We start from the raw sequence: 24436 nt of genomic DNA on the forward strand, positions 1-24436 counted from the left end.
CACCTGTAGTCCCAGCTATTGGGGAGGCTGAGACATGAGAATCGCTTGAACCCAGGAGGCAGAGGTTGAAGTGAGCCGAGATCATGCCACTGCACTCCAGCCTGGCAACAGAGTGAGACTCCGTCTCAAAGAAACAGGAAACAAAAGAAAAGGTGAAATAAAGGCAACTATAATAGCTTACCAAAGCATTTCTATAACTAGCAGGCATGTAGATTTTTGTTATACAACAAGCAGTATAAATTCTATGTCCCCTAAACTTGAATTTAAGACCTTTTTCTCAAAACTAGCTTTATAATTTGTAGCTCGTATCTCAGTGAGTGGAAACCTCATGTACAAGATACACCACGTTGTTATAACCCAATGTACTTTTAAGGTTGGAGTACATAATAAAAATACATTTCTTTATTTTAATAAAATAGCAATGACTTTGTATTCCTACTAACTCATCTTGGCATGATCCCCAGTCTTTCTTGGAGACTTGCTCACCAAATATTTCCATGGGTCCTAGGAAGAAACATGTACCAGAAAGTCTGTGGGTGAAAGTAATTATTTCCATCAGCTTAAGAAAAACACATATAGCCATCTGCTTCCAGCCACACAAGAGTATAACTGTTACAAGACTTGTCTTCATACTGAAAGAAGCTATACAGCCAGAAAAAATATATAAATTCTCTATGTTCAGACAACGAGCAACAAGTAGCACATGCTTGTAAAATTTTAGAGCAAGCAGATTAGGTGAGTCCAACAGGTTTCCTGGCTTTCTGCTGGGGGCCTGTAACATGCTTCAGATGGAGGAGATAAAGCCTGGACAGAACATGTGGAACAAGAAGAGAGAGATCAGTGCTCTGAGCTGCTTAAGTAGCTATGATGTTTGAGTAAGTTACCAGAGAATAGGGAACTGAAAAGAGAAGGGATAGAATTCTGCATGAGCATTTATTATAGATCCTAGGCTAAGAGGTATGTTGTTTTTACATAGGCTGAGTCACATGGAGGCCTGGCAGAAATGTTAATAAAGAGCTGAGAACTGAATAGAAATATCAGAGTTTATGTAGGCCTCCAGACAGAAATCTGGTCCAGTCAAGGTTAAGAGACCTTACTGAACATCTTAGGCATTTCACTGAAACTCGTGAAAGACCAAACAGGTAAGAATCAAACACTACAGTTAGAGTGGCATTTTAGAAGTTAGGCCAAAAGATAAAGAGAACTAATAAAAAATAGAACTAAGACTGAATGGTTGACCAGGAGATATCAGCCAGTTACCAACAGAATACAACTCAACATCCTTTAAGGGAAGATGGCCTCTAGTATTCCCCACAATTTATTACTCCCAGAGTCCAGCAAGTAACAATGAAGTAAAATATAAACCAAGGTTAAATAGGAAGACATGAGTCATACTAAAAGTAAACAAGTCAATAAAACAGACCCTGAGATGACTCAGATGTTTACATTAAGGCAAAATAAATGTTAACACAGCTATTATAATATAACTGAAATTTAAAAAAAAAACTTGTAATATATAAAAAATGGAAAATCTCAACATAACAGCCAGAAAATAATAAATATAGAAACATACTAGAGAATGCAGTACAATTCCAGAAGAGTAATGAGGTGTTCTATAGACCAACTCATTCGTGAAACTCATAAAAATTATACAGAAAGAAGCACTTGAAGTCTCTGGAAATGGGCCTAAGATTATACAACAAATGAAGAAACATTTATTGAAGAGTGTCTACTAAAGCACAGGGAGAAAAGAGTGTGTAGCATTTGAACCAATCTTTTCTTCCTTGTCCTCTCCCAGCTCCCAATGTGACAGAAACTCCGTTCTAGATGAGTGCAGTCAAGAACACAGGACTTTTACTAACTCTGACTGCCTGTGTAGGTCTGTCGTCTTTTCCAATAAATGGTAGGACATCATTAGATACATTAAAAATACTGAGTTTCAGATGAGTGTGCCCAGGAAGGAAATGCATTATTTTTTCACACAACCTCCACTCGTTAGATGGAGAGTCTACCTTGTGCATGGTTCACTGTGAATACTGGAATTCTGGTTATCCTTGAACCAGATCATTAGTAAGGTGGAATGTCCCATGCTGGAAGAGGTAAGATGAAAAGACTAGAGGCTACTGACTTCCCTCTATCAGGTAACCCGTTTCTAATTCAGAGGTATCATGCTGAAAGAAGTGGGCCATTGTGTCTGTTTCCAACTACAAAGTAATGGCTCAGGGATTTTGCCCAGATGGAGAGACAGGTTACAAAGAAGTGTGCTATGAAACGCATCAGAATGTGGCGAAGTTAAGCTCAGTGGTTCTTTCAAAAACAATGGAGATTATGGTGAAAAGTAAATAAGAGTAGACTGGTACCTTCATTAGAGATGAACTTGCAAACTAACTTGTTGCAGGCTAACTAGTCTATCAGAGAAAACCAGGAAAATAGACTGGTAAAAATAGCCTCCTGAGATCAGAACATATATTGAATACTAACCTCAAAATGTATCCTGTAGGGGTCCCAATTGAATTTGACCAGCCTGTATAGAATGCATTCCCCAAGACATTGTTGCAAACGAAAGAGCAAACAGCAGGCAATTAGTGGAGCTTATCTGCTACATCATGCCGGGAAGACAGAGAAAAAGAATGCAGATGAAGCCACTGCCATCTGAGAGTGACCATAATTGTGCTCAAGGCTCCACCCTCTGTGGAGCAACATCAGAGGCATTGTACTTAGGAGAAAGAGAAATGACTACAGTAACCCAAGGAGTCACTAAACAAATATACAAGCAAGTAAACATAAGTCTTGGAGGGCTTGGTGTAAGTAGAATTCAAAGTTGCTACAATATATCATAGAAAACATCCTGGTTACAACCAAAAGTTGGGAGTCAGGCAAAGGAGAAAGGAAGCCTGGCCAGTACTCAAGAGAAAGTACAGGCATTAAAAACTGCCCGTGAGAGCAACCCTGGGTCAGACAGACAGTGACTTCAAAGTAGCCATTATAAAAATGTTCAAAGAACTGAAGAAAACCATATTTGAAGAAGTAAAGGAAGTATATTGGTAATCTCATCAAATAGAGAATATCAATAAAGTAATAGAAATTATAAAAGTAGAAGCAAATAAAAATGAGGGGGTTGTAAAACACAATAACTGATATGAAAAGTTCACTAGAGGTGTTCAGCAATAGATTTGAACTAGAAGAAGAAAGAATTAGCAAACGTGGAGACAGATTAATAGATATTATGCAATCCAAATAACAGAGTAAAGTAATGCAAAGTAAATGAAGAAAGCCTCGGAGATATGGGACACCATTAAATGAACCAACAGATACATAACAGGAATGCCAGAAAGGAGAGACATGAAGGAACAGAACACTGTGTTTGCAGAAATAATGGCTGAATTTTCTGAATTTGATAAAAACCCATCTATCCAAATAAAAACTTCACATAGGATAAATACAGAAGATTCACCACAGACACATCATAATAAAATATTGAAAGCCAGATAGAAAGGAAAAATCTTGAAAGCAGAAAGATAAAAATGGCTTATTACTTGCAAGGAAATCTCAATGACAGCTATGTTCTCATCAGAAGCAAAGGATGCTGGAAGGCAGTAAAGATATTCAACATTTTTGAAAGAATAGTACTGCCAACTATGTTCCAGTAAAATCATCTTTCAGACATGATGTTGAAATAGACATTCCAAAATGTAAATGGAAGTGCGAATTTGTTGTTAGAAGACAAATATGTTAGAGAATTTATATATTTTTCTGGCTGTATCTTGTAAGAAATTGTAAAGGAAGTTCTTCAGGGTAAAAGCAAAGGACCCCAGAGAATAATTCAAATTCACACGGAAAACAAAGAACACTGGTAAAGATAATTATGTATATATAAAAGGCCTTATTAATATATATTTCTTTTACTTTCTTCTAACTGAAGAAGTAATGGTACAAAATAACATACATTTGTATTTTGGGGTTTTAACATATAAAATGTAGTATCTTTGAGGATAACAGCACAAATAAGGTGAGTAGAAGAAAAAGTGGATTGTGGTAAGAATTTGAAACTAGTAAGAACCATGTGGATTTTAAAATAGCTTTTCTATTTCTGTGAAGGATAGTCAAAAGAAACCTAAGCAAAACGAACAAAGCTAGAGACATCATGCTACCTGACTTCAACTTATACTACAGGACTATAGTAACCAAAACAGCATGGTACTGATACAAGAACAGTCACATAGACAAATGGAACAGAATAGAGAACTCAGAAAAAAGACTGCACACCTACAACCATCTTATATTTGATAAATCTGACAAAAACAAACAATAGGGAAAATATTTAGTAAAAGTTTTGGGAGAACTGGCTAGCCATATGCAGAAAAATGAAACCGGACCCCTTCCTTACACCATACACAAAAATCAACACAAGATGGATTAAAGACTTAAATGTAAAACCCAAAACTATAAAAATCCTAGAAAAAAAACCTAGGTGATACCATTCAGGACGTAGGCACAGGCAAATATTTCATGACGAAAGCACCAAAAGCAATAGCAACAAAAGCAAAAATTGACAAATGCAACCTAATTAAAGAGCTTCTGCACAGCAAAAGAAACTATCAACAGAGTAAATAGACAACCTACAGAATGGGAGAAAATTTTTTCAACCTATGCATCTGACAAAATCCTAATATCCAGCATATATAAGGAACTTATACAAGTTTACAAGAAAGAAACAAACAACCTCATTAAAAAGTGGGCAAAGTACATGAACTGACACTTCTCAAAAGAAGACACACATATGGCCCACTATACATATAAAAACTCCACATAGGAGAAATACAGAAAATTCACCACAGACACATCATAATAAAATTATTGAAAGTCAGATAGAAAGAGAAAATCTTGAAGGCAGAAAGATAAAAATGGCTCATTACTTACAAGGAAACCTCAATGACAGCTATATTCTCATCAGAAGCAAAGGATGGTTCTCTATACTATTCCACTGGTCTATGTGTCTGTTCTTGTACCAGAACCATGCTGTTTTGGTTACTGTAAAAACTATTTGAGTGAGTATGCGGAAATATAAAAACTCTCATACATTGTTGGTTGGAATACAAAAAGGTACAATTGTTTCACCAAACAGTCTTCCAGTTACTCAAAAAATTAAGCATAGAGTTATTTGATCCAGAAATTCCACTTCTGGGTATACATCAAATAAACATGAAAGCAGGCCAGTTGTGGTGACTCACGCCTGTAATCTCAACACTTTGGGAGGCTGAGGTGGGGGGATTGCCTGAGCTCAGGGGTTCGAGACTAACCTGGGCAACATGGCAAAACCCCATCTCTATAAAAAATAAAAAATTAGCTGGACATGGTGGTACTTGCCTTTAGTCCCAGCTACTAGGGAGGCTGAGGTAGGAGAATCTTGAACTTGGGAGGTGGAGGTTGCCATGAGCTGTGATTGTGCCACTGCAGTCCATCCTGGGGACACAGTGAGACCTGTCTCCAAAACAATTAATAAATACAAATGAAAGCATATGTACAAACAAAAACTTGTACACAAATGTTTATAGCTGCATGATTCATAATAGCCAAAAGGTGCATACAACCCAAATATCTGCCAATTGATCAGTGGATAAATATGTGGTATATCAACATAATGTAACATTCAATAATAAACTGAAACAAAGTACTTATATAAGTTATGGCATGGGTGAACCTTGAAAACTATGTTATGTTAAAGGAGACAATCACAATAAGCTACACAATCATACATTATGTGATTTTATTCATATGAAATGTTCAGAATAGTAAAGTTGATATATAGAGAAAGTAGATTTAAGGCTACCTGAACCTGGATGAGGAGGGAGGGAGATTGTGTGTGAGTAGGTCGGGGGACTGTTCCCATAAAAAGTACAAGAACTACTTTGGGTTGATGAAACCATTCTAAAATTATATATCAATAAATCTGCTATGAAAAACATAATCCGGCCGGACGCGGTGGCTCAAGCCTGTAATCCCAGCACTTTGGGAGGCCGAGACGGGCGGATCACGAGGTCAGGAGATCAAGACCATCCTGGCTAACACGGTGAAACCCCGTCTCTACTAAAAAATACAAAAAACTAGCCGGGCGAGGTGGCGGGCGCCTGTAGTCCCAGCTACTCGGGAGGCTGAGGCAGGAGAATGGCGTGAACCCGGGAGGCGGAGCTTGCAGTGAGCTGAGATCCGGCCACTGCACTCCAGCCTGGGCGACAGAGCAAGACTCCGTCTCAAAAAAAAAAAAACATAATCCAACACTGCACTAGGCAGTGGGGATGTTGGTCATGTAAGGACACAGTTAAAATAGGCATGGTGATCATGGTCACATAAAGCCAAACAAACAAAACCTGCCTTCTCAAAAGCCAAAAGTTTTTGTTTGTTTGTTTGTTTTCTTTTTCTCATTTCAGAGGTGAAATCTCTAAAACTCAGTGTGGATAACCGTCTTGCCATTGGAGACCCACATATCTGGAGCTCCAAAACTCTTCATATCAATAGTAAAGCATTTTCACAAAGTTAGCATGGTTGACATTTTGAGTTAAGAATTTTACATATAAAAATGTATTTGGTCCTCACAACCATGCTAAAACATAGGCATTGGTATTAGCACCATTTTAGAGTTGAGAAAAATGAGGCTTAGAGAGATTAAGCAACCAAATCAATGTCTCATAATCATTAATAACCAGAGGCCTGATTCTAAATCTGTTTTTTTCTTTTTTCTCCCAACTAATTTCTTCTCTTCTGGAGCTTGCTAGTTTCCAATATTCTAACTCAGGAAAAAAATTTAATGTTATAATATTTGAGTTGATAAAAATATAATTCAATGTGAGAAACATGAATATGCTTGGTGATTTGGGAGAAAAACATCGAGGGCTCCTTGGATACACTGACATCCAAGCAGGGCCTTAACAATATTCAAAATTAGATCCACAGACACAGAGAAAAAGACCATCAGTACATATATACATTGTCTTCAGAACCTGAAAATATTTATACATTTTTAAAACACGCCATGATCTCGTCTTATTGCAATCTTTAGAGAATTAACATTTTATATTAATTCTACTTTTCATTTAGTCAGCTTTTCCTTGAGAATTTAAAAGCCCTTATATTTTTAGGAAAATCCAAAATATATCTACTAATGCAAGTTCAGTGAGTTGCAATTTGGAGGCAGCAAAAGGAAAGGCACTGACCCTTCTGTCTAATGGACAGAGATGTAAATGAGCAGTGATAAATCAAAGGACAAAATAAGCACCTGAATTTGAACGCTGCCAGCTTGGATAAGAATGAGAAAGTCCATCTGTCTGAGACGGTAGAAATGTGTAACCCCTGGAAGAGACGGAGAGGGATCCTTTAAACATGAGAAATAAAAATGTCACCAAAAATTTGAGGAAATACTACTTCCCAAGAGCAGAGTAATGAAGCAAAAGCAAAGCTCCAACTGTCAGTAACTGAATTATTAAAGGAGGAAAAGTAGAATCTGTGGACAGGTGCAAACTTCTCCAAGAACTGAAGAAGCTTAATCCAAACCCTAAATACAATCACAGGAGCTTTATTTGACTTTTGTCTGGATACCTTAATGATTCATTTGTTTTAAGAGTGTAACATTTTTAAGAGTTCAGTTCTTTTTTTCATGCGTCTCTATTCTCTCCCAAAGAGGAACGGTCACAAATCCATGTCAAGATGGGAAAAATGGGAAAAGAAAGTGTCTGGTGTTACACCAGGGCACTCATCTTATAGGTGCTTCCAGTTCGCTACCTCAAATGCAAGTATATCTTTGAAAATTTTTCCTAGTAGGTGAAACAGGATTAAAACTTGCCCTTTGGGTCAATAGAACTAGGTTTCATCCTGGCGCGGCAAAAATATTTCATGTGTGATCTTGGACAAGTTAATCTAAAATCTTTAATGTGGATGTTTTATTTGGAAGTGCCTTGTGATTAGGGTGTATTGTGAAGATTAAATGGAATAAAATATAGAGAGTACAGCTGTCTTTCTCTTTCTTTTTCTCTGAAATGTCGACTCTGCTCTGGTTCGGCCTCTCAGAACTCTCCCCCGAGGAGCAGCTTGAATTCTCTGTATCATTTTCCTAGGCTACAGAAGAAACAGTTTAAGGCGAAGGAAGAACTCAAATTCATGAATTATAGTTTGTAGGCCTATGTATGAAAATAAACAATTTGTCCAACTGCGAACATACAATCAGAGCCACTCAGAAGCTTTATTTATTTTCCTTTAATAATGGTAAACATGGACAATTTACACTACCATTAATCATCTAGATGCAGGAATTCAGAAATTGTGCCTATAATGGACAGCAATCAGTTGTGCTAATTCAAAGATCTAAAATAAATTTAAAGCATAAACACATTTATTTCTGCAGTTGAGGAATTCATTAGCTTTTTCAATGAGTCTCTTATATCTGGAAATAGCACAGATTACATAGAAATGCACATATATATTTTTCACATGTATGTGCATTCAATATTTTATAAGGTGTTACTGTAGTAACTGTCTTTAATTGACTATGCTGTAACCTCATTTGATATTTATTTATTTATTTATTTATTTATTTTATTTTATTTTTTTTATTTTTTTTTGAGACGGAGTCTTGCTCTGCCGCCCAGGCTGGAGTGCTGTGGCCAGATCTCAGCTCACTGCAAGCTCCGCCTCCCGGGTTCACGCCATTCTCCTGCCTCAGCCTCCCGAGTAGCTGGGACTACAGGCGTCCGCCACCGCGCCCGGCTAATTTTTTTGTATTTTTTAGTAGAGACGGGGTTTCACCGTGTTAGCCAGGATGGTCTCGATCTCCTGACCTCGTGATCCGCCCGTCTCGGCCTCCCAAAGTGCTGGGATTACAGGCTTGAGCCACCGCGCCCGGCCCATTTGATATTTATAACAATATATTTATGCATATAGTAGAGTACATATGTATATGCATACACGTGCATAATTTATATTATTTCACTTATGAATTAAAGAAGAGTTTTATAATTACCATGGAGTATCCTGTGATGCATTGCACAGATTGCCCTTCAGTAATTAAAGGTTCATTTTTCCCTCTGAGGGAGTGCTTCCAAGATAACCCTTAACTGTCAGTTGTCAGCCCCCTCTGTGGATTGTCTCAAATGTAGGAAACAACATCATTCAGGGGTCGTGTCTCTTTCCTGGGCACCATGGGAGTCCAAAGGCTCAGTCCGCAAATCTGAACAGGCCTCCAGCTTTCCATCTGGCCAACACCTCCCTTTCTCAATTGCTTATCCTAAGAATTCTCCCTACTAAAATATCCTGCCTGGTTATCTCCATCTCAGAATCTTTCCTCCAGAGAATAATACCTGAAACAAAGGCCCAGAAGGAAGGGTCAGCTGAAATGGGGTAGATATAGACAGTTAAACAATGGCAACAGAAACAAAAACAAAATATGATCAGTGCTTTTATTAAGGATAAAGAGGAATGGAAAGGGCTATAATAAAACCTAGTGAGGGTATCTTCCCTAATAGAGGAATGATGCCCACTTTACGGAGAACGCAGTAGTTAATTGTGCTAGCACTAGAAATTGCTTATGCTGAAATTTTGGTTCTGCCTCTACTTAGCTGTGCATCTGTGGCCGCTTAAGCCTTAGAATACCTGTGGAGATCAGGTGAGAGCACTCTTGGCACCTAACCCCATGTCTGGCAATAGCAAGAATCAACAAACAGCTAACTAACTAACAACTAACTAACTAAATAAATAAATAAAAATATATTATAAAAGCTATAATTATTAGCCACTCTATTACCCCCAGAGCTGAAGTTCAAGCAGGATCAAGGGACTTCCCGATGAGTTTCTTTTTTTTTTAATGTTTTCATTTTTCTTTATAATAGAGAGTTGTATCCCTACTTACAAAGTAAGAATACACAAAGTGATTATTTGTTCACAAAGCAGTATCTGACCCCACCCCAAATAACTGTCTTAGAATAATTTTCAGAGTGAGTGTGCTTTCATTTGTAAATTCAGATCCCCTCTCAACCCTTTTCTAGCCTGCTGTGAAGCAGAAAAACTGATCCCTCTAGGCACCTGCTTTGTTCTCTGCTGGCGACATAAGTTTAGCTAGTGGGAGACACTAAAATGCAGTCAGAGGGTGGAGGGACACTCAACTGTGAGTGTATATGTCTCACAAACCCATCCATGAGAGCACATTGCTGGCCATCCTGTGCCTTAACGAAAGCCATAGTTCACTTCAGGTCACCTGTTCACGGAACTCACATCTCCATGTTCCAGTAACCACTGTCTCCTCTTGCTTCCTCAGTCCTGGTAGTGATAATATCCCCAGAATTACTAGTTCTGGGATGCTTCACCATCCCTTGCTGTTACCCTAAACCCTGCTCAAATCTAGACAAGCAACTTTATTAAACTTATTGTAAATTACCAAGTTTGAATGTTCCATGTTCTTCCTCTACCCGTTGGAACGTCAACTAACCTAAGGGAGTTTAGGACTTAAAAAATATGATTACATTTGCAAAATTCTATTTCTATCCATATTTTTTTCAGGATGACTTTCCTCCCTTATCAATTGGGATATTAAAATAAATGATCCATGCTGCTGCATTCAATGTGAGATCTTTACAAGTTTATCCACAAAGTAAACTTATATATTCAGTTATTTTTAAGTATCTCAGATGAGCAAATGGATTGATAATGAACCATTTTGAAATTGAGAGGCCTCTAACAAGGGTTCACTTGTAGTGAAAATGCCATTTCTTTCCATTGTTTTCATACCGATTACCTCTAAGAGGCAAAATAGACTTTCTCATTTCGGATAACTTGAAGAAATAAATGAAAAACATTTTTTAAACACACAATGAGAAAACATTAAACCAAAACCAGCTATATTCGCAAATACGTTCACCACCCCCAGCTCAAAACAGTAACTTGCATACAAATCCTCCCAGATTGAAAATCATAATATAAATGACAGTACAACCAATCCTTTAAGTATCATGTAAGCACTAAAGGGAGTTTTATAAAGTAACTAATAATAATCAGGATGTATATTTTAAAATGTGAAAATTTCTAGAAGAAACCATAACAACTGTGGGTGTGATTTCACCCAAGGTGGAGGGTGTGGGTGGTATTATTTACTTCTTTAAATTTTTTGAACTTCCAAATTGTTAATAAATGAGCATAGAATCCATTGTTGGAAAATTATACATAATTGTCTTTTTTAAATACATTTGTTTTAGGTTTGAGGGTACATACCAAGATCTGTTACACGGGTGAACCTGTGCACAGGGTTTGTTGTGCGGATTATTTCATCAGCCAGGTATTAAGCCTAATATCCAATAGTTATCTTTTCTGCTTCTCTCCCTCCTCTCAACCTTCACCTTCAAGTAGATCCCCGTGTCTGTCGTTCACCTCTTTGTATTCATGAGGACTTATCATTTAGTTACCACTTATAAGTGAGAACATGCAGTATTTGGTTTTCTGTACCAGCATGTCGTTTGCTAAGGATAATAGTCTCTAGCTCCATTCGTGTTCCCACAAAACGCATGATCTCATTCTTTTTATGGCTGTATAGTATTCCATGGTGTATATGTACCACATTTTCTTTATCCAATCTGTTATTGATGGGCATTTAGGTGGATTCCATGACTTTGATTTTGTGAATAGTGCCGCAGTGAACATTCACCTGCACGTATCTTTATGGTAGAATGACATATATTCTTATGGGTATATACCCAGTAATGAGATTGCTGAGTTGAATGGTAGTTCTGCTTTCAGCTCTTTGAGGAATCGCCATACTGCTTTCCACAATGGTTGAACTAATTTACACCCTTACCAACAGTGTATAAATGTTCTATTTTCTCTGCAACCTTGTCAGCATCTTTTTTTAAAAATAGCCACTTTGATTTCTAAAATGAAGAAAATAAAATTACAGCTTCTAAATACAGAATTTTAAAAAATGTACTCAAGGGAATAAATTTGCTCTAAGCATATAACTAAACTGGTTGTGGCTGTGAAATGTTAAAGAATGAGTGTTAAAGAATGAAGTAAACACTCCCAAAATTACTATACATGTTTTATAATAAAACAAAATAGTCATAAAATCTTGGTTAAAAGAATGCAACAAGTAGCATCCTAATTTCTTCTAAATTATGCTTAATTAAATCACTGATTTTGGTATTAAATTAAATCATTTTATAGGAAGCCATATCAGTTCAATATAAATTTTCAAAGACATACAAGTACTAATGTAACAATTCAGGAGATTTCAGAAGAAAATCACTTTAATTCCCTGGGATTTAACTCAGAGTCTTTTGTCCCTGTGACATATTTTATTTCAGTATTTTCAGAGAAATCATAGAAACTTGGCTTGATGTTATTATATTGCTATGAGTAGAATAAAATGCTTAAATAAATTTTTGGAGGGAGGAGTAGATATATCTAGCTTACATAAAACCCCAAACTTTATTCTGAGACATCCTATATTGGCAAACAATAAATCACAAAATATTTGTGTTATTTATGATGACAGTGTTTCAGGGAACTTTCCATTCTTAGTTGGGAAATTTTGCTACTTCTACTCTCCCTGGTCTAATTTCTTCCAGTTTCCCTTATTTCAGAAATGCCTAATATACTATGGGGTATAACCTTTCCTGACACACATCCAACATATGCATTCTTTATTAATAAACATACAATATTTCTTCAAGTGGAGGGGGATAAATCTTCCTTTGCTATTTTAGGTGATTTTTGTTTTCTATAATTATGAATAGCCTCACGATTAATAGTGACTCATGTTGATATTTTTATGGTATAAACATAAATCAAGGCATTTGTGAATGTGCAAAATAATTGCAGAAAACAGTGTTAATATTTTTAATTCAAAAGAGTCCAATCAATTGGGCTCGGCCTTCCTTCTAGTTTCATATCCCTTGAATTCTGTCCTCAAGATATTTCCAACATCTTGAAGTCTCAATACTCCACCTCAAATATCTAAGACTGGTTTTCTACCTACTCTTTCTTCTGCATAAATTGTTCCAAGCTTTATTTCCAGCCACTAAAATTTTTCTTTATTTCCTCAATAAACACAAATGTAATCTCCTGCATAATGCCTTTTCTGCATATCCCACTTAGGATTAAATACTTTTATTTTTATTCCATACAAATTCACATACCTATATGTTAGCATTTGCCACATTGTATGGTTATTATATGGTTGTTATTAGCAGATTTCTTAGACCCAGTTTCTGTAGATTTGGCTTGGAGGGACCTCGAACTTTGTATTTCTTATGTCGCAGTCATACTTCCTTAGGAATTCTAGGGTTAAGATAAATGAGGAATATAGTCGTGCTTCACGTGCTACTTGGTAACACACTTGGTTTTGTAGAGCTGTGTGGTCAGGACGATTTTAAACCTATATGTCTCAAATATTATGAAAGCTTGGTGGAAACCTGAGGTGGCTTCTTTTCTGTATCGAAGTGACCTGCAGACACCTTGGGTCTTATTTATAGAAGCCATGCATGGCCCATATAGGTGAGGAGATGAAAGAGGCTATGTGCTCACTCTAGAAGCTGTCAGGTCTCTCAATGATGAAGGTGCTGTACTTGGTGCATTTATTGCCCTGCATACTTTCATAAAACTAAGCTAACATAGTGTAAGATGAAAGCTCATTTTTGTTTTATGAGTCTGATTGTCTATTGCAAATAAAAACCCATACCACAGCTTTGGTTCTCTTAAGTGTATATATATGTATACATGTGTCCCCAAGTAGCAAGTGAGACAAGTAGCAAGTGAAGCTAGGATTGTGGAGGTGGGGATGCAGATGGAGGTGAGGTTGGAGATGGGGATGGGGTGGACAGGAGTGTACACACACGCACACACACACACACACATACACATATATATAATTTTCACACATATATTTATATATATTATATATAATATATGCATATTATATATATACTCCTATCTCCACACCATCCCCTCCCCAACCTCACCTCCATCTGCATCCTCACCTCCACAATCCTAACCTCAACCCCATCTTCAGCCTATTCCCATCTCCACCCCATCGTTTCCTCCAACCTCATTCTCACCCCCATCCCCACCTCCATCTCCATCTCCATCTCCACACCCACTCTCATCCACTCCCCTACCCTCAACCCTGTCTCCATTACCATCCCCATTTTCACCCCTGCTCCCCCAGGAGTGCCCCAAATGGAAGCATCACCATTTGCTTACATTTCTGTTTTTTAGTAAACTATGTGCTGCGCTGTTTTCTACAGACAATGTTTTAAATAGCTAATCCTAGATGTAGCATATATTTGGTTTATAAAATAACTTGTTTTTAAAGAGTGCCTTTATAAAAACAGGAAAATGTGTTTAAAAGATGCTATTATGTTTTCTTTGCTTCTAGTGGTTTGGTTTTGTTTTTCAGTGTAATTGTGACCTCTTTTATAAACTATACACAACCTCTACATCTACCTTGACTCAAACTAATACTGTGGGAAATGTAATTATCGAGAATGACATTCTGCAAAGACGCTGTAATGACTTTCTATTATATTAACTTTGTTGCTCGCATTATCTGGATCACTTAAGAGTTCTCCCGAATGCCAAAGGTAAATCTTGCCTTTTACCTTAATGATCCATACACTGAAATTATTGCCTAGATTTTGGCGTAATCCATTATGAGGTTTGAGGATACAATTAGATAATAGAATCCAAAGACATGTTTTGTATTCAGCATAGAAAAATAGATGATATAGAAAGGTGAAGTTTTTTGTTGTTGTTGTTGTTCATCTTGCTATATAATTCACACACTGGCAGATGAATAGGAAGATTATTTAGCCACGGTATCACAGTACCTCTTATTGAGAGAGCTGGGGCAATTCTGGCTGAATGCTAGGTAATTAACTATGATTTGGGTTGATTTCTATAGAATTAAGTCTGGTAAATAGAGAAAATCTTAGAAATTATAGAAGACAAAGAGGAAAGATAAATTGTATGCTGGTGAAGATACAAATAAGAATCAGTAGAATGTCAAGTTAGGGCATCATATAGATAAAATGCACCTAATTAAGTAAAAATTAAGCCAGGTTAGGCATAAGTTTAGGGAGAAAATGCTTCTACATTTGGATGAAAACATATGTATGTATAAGTGTATTCAACTGTTGTAAATGATCCAAAACTATTGGAAAGTAGAGATAAGTATTAGCCATTAGCTCATTTCATAAAAGAGAGGATTCCTGATTCTGGCAACAAAAATTCGTTTGATTTTCTTTATTCTTTTGGTGTTTACACATTTTGCTAAGAAGCGTCTATAGTTTATTTCCAATGTTTAGCAGAGATTGATCTCAATTTCAGTTCCTAGAGATTTCCAGGCTTTAAAAATTTGACAGAATACTAGCAAGAGAGTCCGTGTATTATTTTTGATGAGGATAAGGGCAGCAGAATCATATTTCTAGAGATCATATACAAATGATGATATGGTAGAACCAGACCTGTCGCATAGTAAGAATTAAGAAACAAAACAGTTTTTGATTAAAGCTAAGGTATAACACATCAACATTTAGAGTGAAATCAACAGAAGTATTAAAGGAATTGTACTGTGCTCATTGGAACTCCTCTAGACTCAAAGCTGAAAAAGCAGAAGATAGAAGCAAAATGAATTAAGAGTTTAGAAAAATTACACATTAGAAATATTACTCAGAAACTTTAACATAATTTTTCCTTGACCCTCAAAACAGATAAATGGTTAAGGGAGATGATGGAAAGTCTATTACCAAAGTTTTTACATTATATGGATGTCTGTGATTCTTTAGTTTCTAGTTCATGAGTCTTATTTATGTTGAATCTTTCTATAGCAGAAGAACCTTGTTCATTTAGAATAATGCCAAAGGTCTTAGGAATTTTATCTCTTATTTCTTTATAATAACCACATTTTGAATAAAAAATCCTTAATTCTCTAATTATCTCACTGAGGCATGAATCTCTAGGGACTCTAATTGGATCCGGCATCTTTCCTAATTTAACATCTCCTAGAACACAGTTAACCCAATCTAACTTCAGTGTGCCCTCTCATTATTTTATCTTTAAACTATTAATACAAAATGGTTAGTAGATTAAAAGAAGCATGTTTATATTTCTTTTTCTTTCTTTCTTTTTTTTTTTTTTCTGGCCATCCTCATTTTCTTAAGGGAAGAATGTTGGGAACAATCACATCACACATATGTGTTTTTAGCAAACATTTTTCCTGAATTTCTTGAATCACTAATTCCCAGATTTCTACATGTATAAGACTCACTTGAGAATGTTGATAAAATGGATAAGTATACCCTCAGATATTCTGAATTCAATATTTTGAACTACAGACTATGATTCTATATTTTATAAAGAAATCTGGTGACTCTGATATTGGTGGCCCAGAGACTGGGCTTAGAAAAGCACTTGTTAAAACATAAGGCATTATTTAACCATTGCAAAATTAAGATATGTTATGCACATACTCTGTTTTCAAGGAGCACTCTAGGAAGAAAAGAGAAACCCAGGGAAGAAAGAAAGCATAAAAGGAAGTGTAAGAAGAAAACGTATGACAAGAGCAGGGAGAGATAATATAAAATATTGAGTACCTGTTATCTTCCATACACTCCACAGGGCATTTCATATATGTTACAGACTTTAGAAAAAAAGGAAATGAATCTCCATTTTTGCCAATGAAGAAACTGAGGTTGAGTTAACTTAATGAATTAGTCAGAGGTCCCATAACTCATCAGGAGCAGAATATGAATCTCACTCCATGTTAGTGCTTGTATAATATCAATGGTCTTGCCTTGACAGAGCAGCAGATTGGAAAATGTGTACACCTTTAATTATAATGTATATAAGACATAAATAACTCCAAAATGCAGATACAACCTACTTACGCAGGTTAGAAAGTAGCACGGTGACTGGGGTAGGGTAGGCATTCAATAAAAGTCATGTTTTGCTTTCTCTGACTGAAGAGGTTAATTGAGGGCTCATTCCAGAAGACCAGTATTGGGCTGGCATAGTGACTCTTGCCTGTAATCTCAACACTTTGGGACACTGAGACAAAAGGACCACTTGAGCCCAGGAGTTTGAGGCTGCAGTGAGCTAGGATCCTGCCACTGCACTCCAGCCTGGGTGACAGAGAGTCCCTGTCTCTAAAAATAAATAAGAAAATAAATTAAAAAGACCAGGGGATATGGCAAACATATTTGGCTTCCTAATTACTAATTTCTTCTTAACATTCATGAGAACAGGATCCAGGTACACTGACGGAAAGTTAAAGCCTGAAAAATCTCAGAGATAAAACCAGATCTTGCTTTTTATGATCAAATGAGTCTCAGAAAGTGTAGATAACTTGTTAAACATCACAATGAGTCTCAGAAAGCATGGATAACTTGTTAAATGTCATTAGCTCTGTTAGCAAGACTTTTCATAACATGTTTCCCCTTTTTCCTCTAATACTCCCCCAAACACAGCCTGACATCCTTCCATACCAAATGTATAGTGAGTCCTTTGCTGTTCATGCTACTCAGATCTTCCCTTTTGGACCAAGGCACTCTTTCTCCAGTGGCAGCTGAAAGTATAAATAGCAGAAGGCTCTCAGTTGGTCTTCTCTGAGGAATTTTTCCAAGACAGCTGCTTCGTTCAAGATGTCCCTTTCATGATGAAGCTTCGCTGCCTCATCTGAAGGCAGGACAACTCTGATGGGCTGACACATCACCAGTGTTCCCCAAGCTATTGTGAGTCTTTTGCTGCAGTTCAATCACAATTGAATTCCCCCGTGTGAGACCAACCCTACTGCCTTCACTCCCATATGGGTGTTGATCCTGAGAATTCTCTTAATATGTAAACCTCCAGCTATGAACCTGCTATCCTAGGAAATAGACTTGAGACATCAAATTGTTAATTATTCCCTTGAGGTTCTATGATTTCCTATATATTGATGACTATGAAATGCCACCTTTTCTGATAATCTCATTTCAAAGACAGCTTTGCACCCCTCTCAACTTAAACTGTACATTAATTAGCAGGAATTAATGTTATATTCATTTATTATAATTTTAGGAAGGTTTATTAATGGAAATGTTTGATTATTTTTATTATTAAGACAGTGTCTTACTCTGTTGCCCAGGCCGAAGTGCAATGGTGCTATCTCAGCTCACTGCAGCCTCCACCTCCTGGGCTCAGCAATCCTCCCATCTGAGCCTTCTGAGTAGCTAGGACTACAGGGACTACAGGCATGTGCCACCATGCTTTGCTAATTTTTAAAATATTCTATAGAGACGGGGTCTCACTATATTGCCCAGGCTGGTCTGGAACTCCTAGGCTCAAGCTATTCTCCTGCCTAGGCCTCGCAAAGTGCTGAGATTACAGGTCTGAGCCACTGTGCCTAGCCAATGAAAAAATGTTTTTGTGTGTGTTTTTTTTTTTTTTTTTTTTTTTGAGGCGGAGTCTCGCTCTGTCGCCCAGACTGGAGTGCAGTGGCACAATCTCGGCTCACTGCAAGCTCCGCCTCCCGGGTTCACGCCATTCTCCTGCCTCAGCCTCCCGAGTAGCTGGGACTACAGGCGCCCGCCACCTGGCCCGGCTAGTTTTTTGTATTTTAGTAGAGACGGGGTTTCACCATGTTAGCCAGGATGGTCTCGATCTCCTGACCTCGTGATCCGCCCATCTCGGCCTCCCAAAGTGCTAGGATTACAGGCCTGAAAAAATGTTTTTAAATGTAGATAGAATGCATGGGAAATACCAGGGATGTCCCTTCCTGAGCTGTGGGGATAGTAACAACAGGGTGGTTACTACGCATAACCACAAAGGAATGAGAGTAAATAAAGTATATAGAAGAAAAGCCTGTAGGAAAACCACACTGAGAAGAGGTAGGGCTGTTAACTGAGGGCAACAGTTCAAATGTACTCTGAAGGGGAGAAACTTAGGTAGTAAATACATTGAGACTGAGAGCAAGGTGTTGGGTGTATTTGGAAGGGAAAAATGAAGAGAAAATGACCACGGAGAATAGGTATTTGCTTAACACCATAGAGTTAATAAGTAGTAATGTCACTTAAAACCACCCATGAGAGTGTCTATTCTATTATCTGATATAATAAATAAATATATACTGTTTTACAATCATGATATATTTCTACATTTAAATCTTAGGAAGATTTTCAACTTTCTAACGAGAGGGGCTAAATGCTACTCATATCGTGTTTCTAACACCTAGCACAGCGCTGGATGTAAAGCTGGTGCTTATATCTTGTTTATCTTTTGCCAAATAAGAGTAAACCTGCCTCTTTCTAAAAAACTTTTTACTCTTTGTATGATAATTTTCAGGGGATGTACGTGGGGATGTTTAAGAGAATGGAACATCAGTACAGAAACTCAGAACAGGTGATTAATCTTGGAGGTGAATGGGAAGATGGCTTTCATATCCATAAGGCCATTATATTCAGAATTTTTTTTAAAAAAGTTACGTGACTGAGTGGCTGAAAGGAGATAATGACACAACTAGGTTGAAAAATGAGTTTCTTCATTTCCAGCCCCACCAGTTCTTGATAACACATGGTAAGACTTCCTTACGAATAAAAAATATATGAGTGAACTGCTAGTGTCTGCAAGAGCAGACAAATATTTTGAGACATCATGTCATTAAAACATTAAAATACAATCTACCTCTCTTTGAAAATAAGGAGGTTACCAAAATATATTGTCAGGCAGAATTCGGCTTTGATGAAAGGAATCAGAATAAACAAATCTCTGATCTTAATTACTCACTGTTGAGTCTACAGCAGTGTGTTGAAAGGATGAAGGAAAATTCATCAAGGAAAAAAAAACAAATAAATGAGAGTCATTAGCTCTTGAGAGTTAATCAGATAATTGTATACGAAGTCCTTCTTATTTTAGGCCAGGGTGGAAAGAGAAAGGGAAATATAGGCCTACCAGGGAAAGGCTCTGCCAGGCTTCACAGGCCAAAGAAACAGGCCCCAGATGGAGTCCCATGGAGTTCTTCCATCTCCTTGGCTGAGCTGAATTGCTGCCATTTGCCTGCATCTGTCAGTGCAAAAAGCAAAATCTCTCCCATCTCACTCTCCTCCTTTTACCTTCACCTCCCTCCCCAGCATTTTCAAAATATATTTCATTTATTGTCTTATTATTTCTTAGAGACAAGGGCAGGGACTCCTTCCCCACAAAAAGCAACCCACTTCCTGCTGACTGGGCACTTACTTTTCTGCCTGGAGCAGGTGTTATTTTAAAAAATACCAAACAAAATCCTTTAACTACTATAAAAAGCATAGCTTTAGAGGCTTTATATAATTTTCAGAGCAAATGGCATTAAGAAATTTGCTCTTGCACCTGCCTACTCTTCAGATTTACATAAATGCTGGTTGCTGTACCAGTGAAACATGGTATTTGCTTCTATTTAATGCAAAAACAGAGCCCTGTCCATCTGTAAAGCATCTTCCAAAAGAGTCACAGACACTTATTTTGCTTAAACACACAAAAGAATACGGGAGGGTTTCCAAATTTCATACTAAAAGAAAATTTTAAATGTACAATATTAAAATTGACAGGAGAAGCCTATGTACATATTTTTGTCTCCATAAAATTCAAGTGTCTACCTGAATATGTTGCACTCCAAATACTTGGCATTTAATTGTGGTAGAACTTCCTTAATAAAATTAATCAAACAAGCCTAGTTTGAAATTTATAATGTGAGCAAATGTTCTTAAATTCTACTACCATCAGTGATGATTTCATCCAACAAATTGTCAAGGACCCAGAGTCTTCAAAAGTTAAAATATTTTAAAAGATAAGGAGAAAAAAATTCACAGGGAAATTCAAGCTGAAAGAATCGAAATAATAACTGCCCTAGGTACATATATTTCTTTACATCTTGCTTCAAATGTAAATCTTCTCATATATGTTGCACAGAGTGAGGTAGTGAGCTTTCTTAAACTTTTATCTCCACTACATGCTATTGCATGTTAAATTATTATGACTAATAGAATAATTATAGTTATATAGCATTCAGTGTCAGTGAAAACAAATGTGTCTTCTTTATTTCAGCTTATAGAGTTACCGTGGAAATAAATATAAAAATGTAATCATTCTGCTAAAATTATATCACTTCCCATCCATCACACATAAGAAAATGTTAAAGCTCCATATTTGGGTTTGCTGACTTCATTTCTAACTTCTTTTCCTACTGACCTTCTACCAGCTTTCTTTAATTCACTACTGACATTTTGAGCGGAACCATTTTGTTGTCGGGGAAAGAGCTGTCTTGTGCATTGTAGGATGATTAGACGCATCCCTGGCCTCTACTCACTAAATTCCTATAGTATTGTTCCACAAGTCATTACAATTACAAATGCGTCCAGACATTACCAAATGTCCCATGGGCACAGAATTGCACCTCACTGAGAACTACTGATCTGAGTTTCATGGAACTCACATAGATCTTCAAACATACAAAACCATTTATACATGAGTCTTCTTACTTACCAATACTTTTTTTTTTTTTTTTTTTTTTTTTTAAACAGAGTCTCGCTCTCTCAAGTCTGGAGTGCAGTGGTGTGATCTCAGCTCGCTGAAATCTCCACCTCCCAGGCTCAAGTGATTCTTGTGCCTTAGCCTCCCGAGTAGCTGGCATTTCAGGAGTGTGCCACCATGTCCAGCTGATTTTTGCAGTTTTAGTAGAGACAGGGCTGCGCCATGTTGGCCGTGCAGGTCTCAAACTTCAGGCTTCAAGTGATCCACCCACTTCAGCCTTGCTAAATGCTGGGATTAGAGGTTTAAACCACCACGCCCACCCACATTTCTATTTATTCATCACCATCCAACTCATGTGCCTTCGCTTCTGTGAAGTTTTCTATGATTCTTCTAACAGTTAATTCTTTGCACCACTATAGACATATTCCTATTTTATTACATATTATACTGTATTGAAACAGGTTTTGTCTTTTTCATAAATATCTAAATTTATCAAATGTAGAACTTCTAGTTTTTTATACAGATTTTGTGTGTCCTGTTACCTATTATAATGACTGCCACATGGGAGACAAGAGCTTATTGAACATATTTGAAAAGGTGATTGAGTGATTCAGTGAAGACTAAATCAATAAATAAATACTAGTCTATTTGCCACATCCTGGCACATAGTAGATGCTCAATAAATATATGTTTAAAGACAGGATGAATGAAAAATGTAATGTGACATGATTAAGAATGATGGGAGCGTATATAATACAGATGCCACTACAGCAATGAATCCCATAACGTTCCTGGATGTTCATTTCAAATTATAAAGCCTCTCCGAATATTAGCTTTTAAGCCTAAACTAAGCTGTTCACATGAAAAAGTATCTTCATTTCACTGTGGACGTTCTGAATGAAATACACCCCTGTTTTAATTTATCTGTCATAACCTTTACTAGAATAGAGGATGCATCTTATATGATCCTGATAATCTTCGATCCATGAAAAATAATTGCAATCCATTTACCTTTTCCTCTCATTCTTACCCTTTTGTCACAGAGAAATTCTATTATCCTTAAATTTTTTGTGTGGTTTAACAAAATGACTGCATGTTTGTGCTGTGAGAGTTTATAGTCAGAATCATGGTAAGAATGCCTTTACACATGAATTTGTATCGTGCATATTTAGTACAGAAAGTACAGAGAAAAGGAATAAGGTAACGGAATGTTTGCAAACTGTTTCTTCTCTGACATCATGTAAGTCAGAAGTAAGACAGGTCATAGTTGATGTCCGGATTCTTAATATCATATAAATAGGTGAGACTTGAGGAAAAAATAAGGGCCTTGTCTTTATCCCCTTCTTGTTCCATTTCAGTTTTTGTGACAGGCATAAAATAAGCCCCTTTTCTTCCACGTGCTCTCAGTGAAGTAGCCACAGAGACTCTTCCTTGGTGATTGCTGGGATACTTAGGAACTTTTTAATTTTGATTTGAATTGAATGCATTTCAAAAATGGTGAGGCATTTTGCAGTGACTTGAGCATCAGCAGATATAAGAACAGCCGATCAGTGCAGGATGAAAAGATAGCAACATCATTGAAATAAAGAGAAAAAAGATTCATGAGGCATATAAAGAAATTTTGGGTTCTCATTTCCACTTAAATGTAGGTGCTTAATGATAAATCAAATAGAAGACACATATATATTATTACTATGGGTAAGACCTATTAGCATGTAATTCACAAACCAGCTGGGATGTAGCTGAGTTTAGAGTGTTCTAGGCACAATTTGAAATCTTGGCTCATTCAATATGTCGTCTTTTTTTTTTTTTTTCCTTGAGCTCTATTCTGTTTTGGACACTATATTTTTATATAGTTCTTACAATGAATACCTGTTGATGTAACAGTGAATAAAGATTGCCTTATTTTGGAGAATCTAATACAGTTTTTGCTTTAGAGCTCTAAAAATAGGGTTACAAATATATGTGTGTGTGTATACATATATATGTGTGTGTGTGTGTGTGTGTGTGTGTGTGTATACCAACCTTTTTCGGGTAGGAACTGAAAATATTAAAAAATAATATTTTCTCCCGTAGTCATTTTTCATGATTTTATGGCCTTTTTGTTCACGAGCAATCAGCTTTCCTCCTCTTCATGTTATCACATAAATATTGTGGTGTTTGTGAAGATAAAACTCAATGGCTTGGTTCATATATCAGTGTATCAAACACCTCACACAAAACTATTTTCTAATATTGAAAAGCAAGGGGAAAAGTTATTTATCTCCAAAATTACAATTTGTTTGTGATTTATCATCAATGTGTTCACAGTTTCAGAAAATCCCATAACCAAATTTGTTTTTCCAAAAGTAGTGTCAGGAAGATGATGTAATCAGCTTTTCACATTCTAGAAAAACAGTTGCTCTGGCAGAACAACGAAAGGCAGCTTAGAAAACAGTGAAATGGAAGCAGATTGGGAAGCGGTGAACTTAGACTTTAAGTAGACTGTCAGGGTACATTAAAACCTTCCAGATGAGGCAAATGTAATCACAATATCTTCTACCGTATGTTGAACTGATATTTTACAGGTGTGTTTCTTCTACTTGATCATTCTATTCCTCTGAATAGAGAGCTTGACATATTCAACTTCATAGCATTTTATGGCACTATCCAGTTGCTGGAACATAGGCAGACAATAATGATTTTCATTTTTGAAAGAAAGAGGACATGTTTTCACTGAATTTATAGAGTTGAGAAAGGAAAATAAATTTTGAACCATCCCCCCACCTTCCCACAAATCACTAAACTAAAGGGAAAAGTCACGCTGGGAATTGCTTAGGGCAAAACTACCTCCCTCACAATTGGCCCACAAGGAAATTCCTGTGGATAAAAGACAGAACTCAAAGTCATCCTTCTGAGGCTCACCTGAAACAAATATATAAAATATATA

The sequence above is a fragment of the Rhinopithecus bieti genome, unplaced genomic scaffold, assembly GCF_001698545.2.
Source record: "Rhinopithecus bieti isolate Rb0 unplaced genomic scaffold, ASM169854v2 scaffold_18285, whole genome shotgun sequence".
Lineage (NCBI taxonomy): Eukaryota > Metazoa > Chordata > Mammalia > Primates > Cercopithecidae > Rhinopithecus > Rhinopithecus bieti.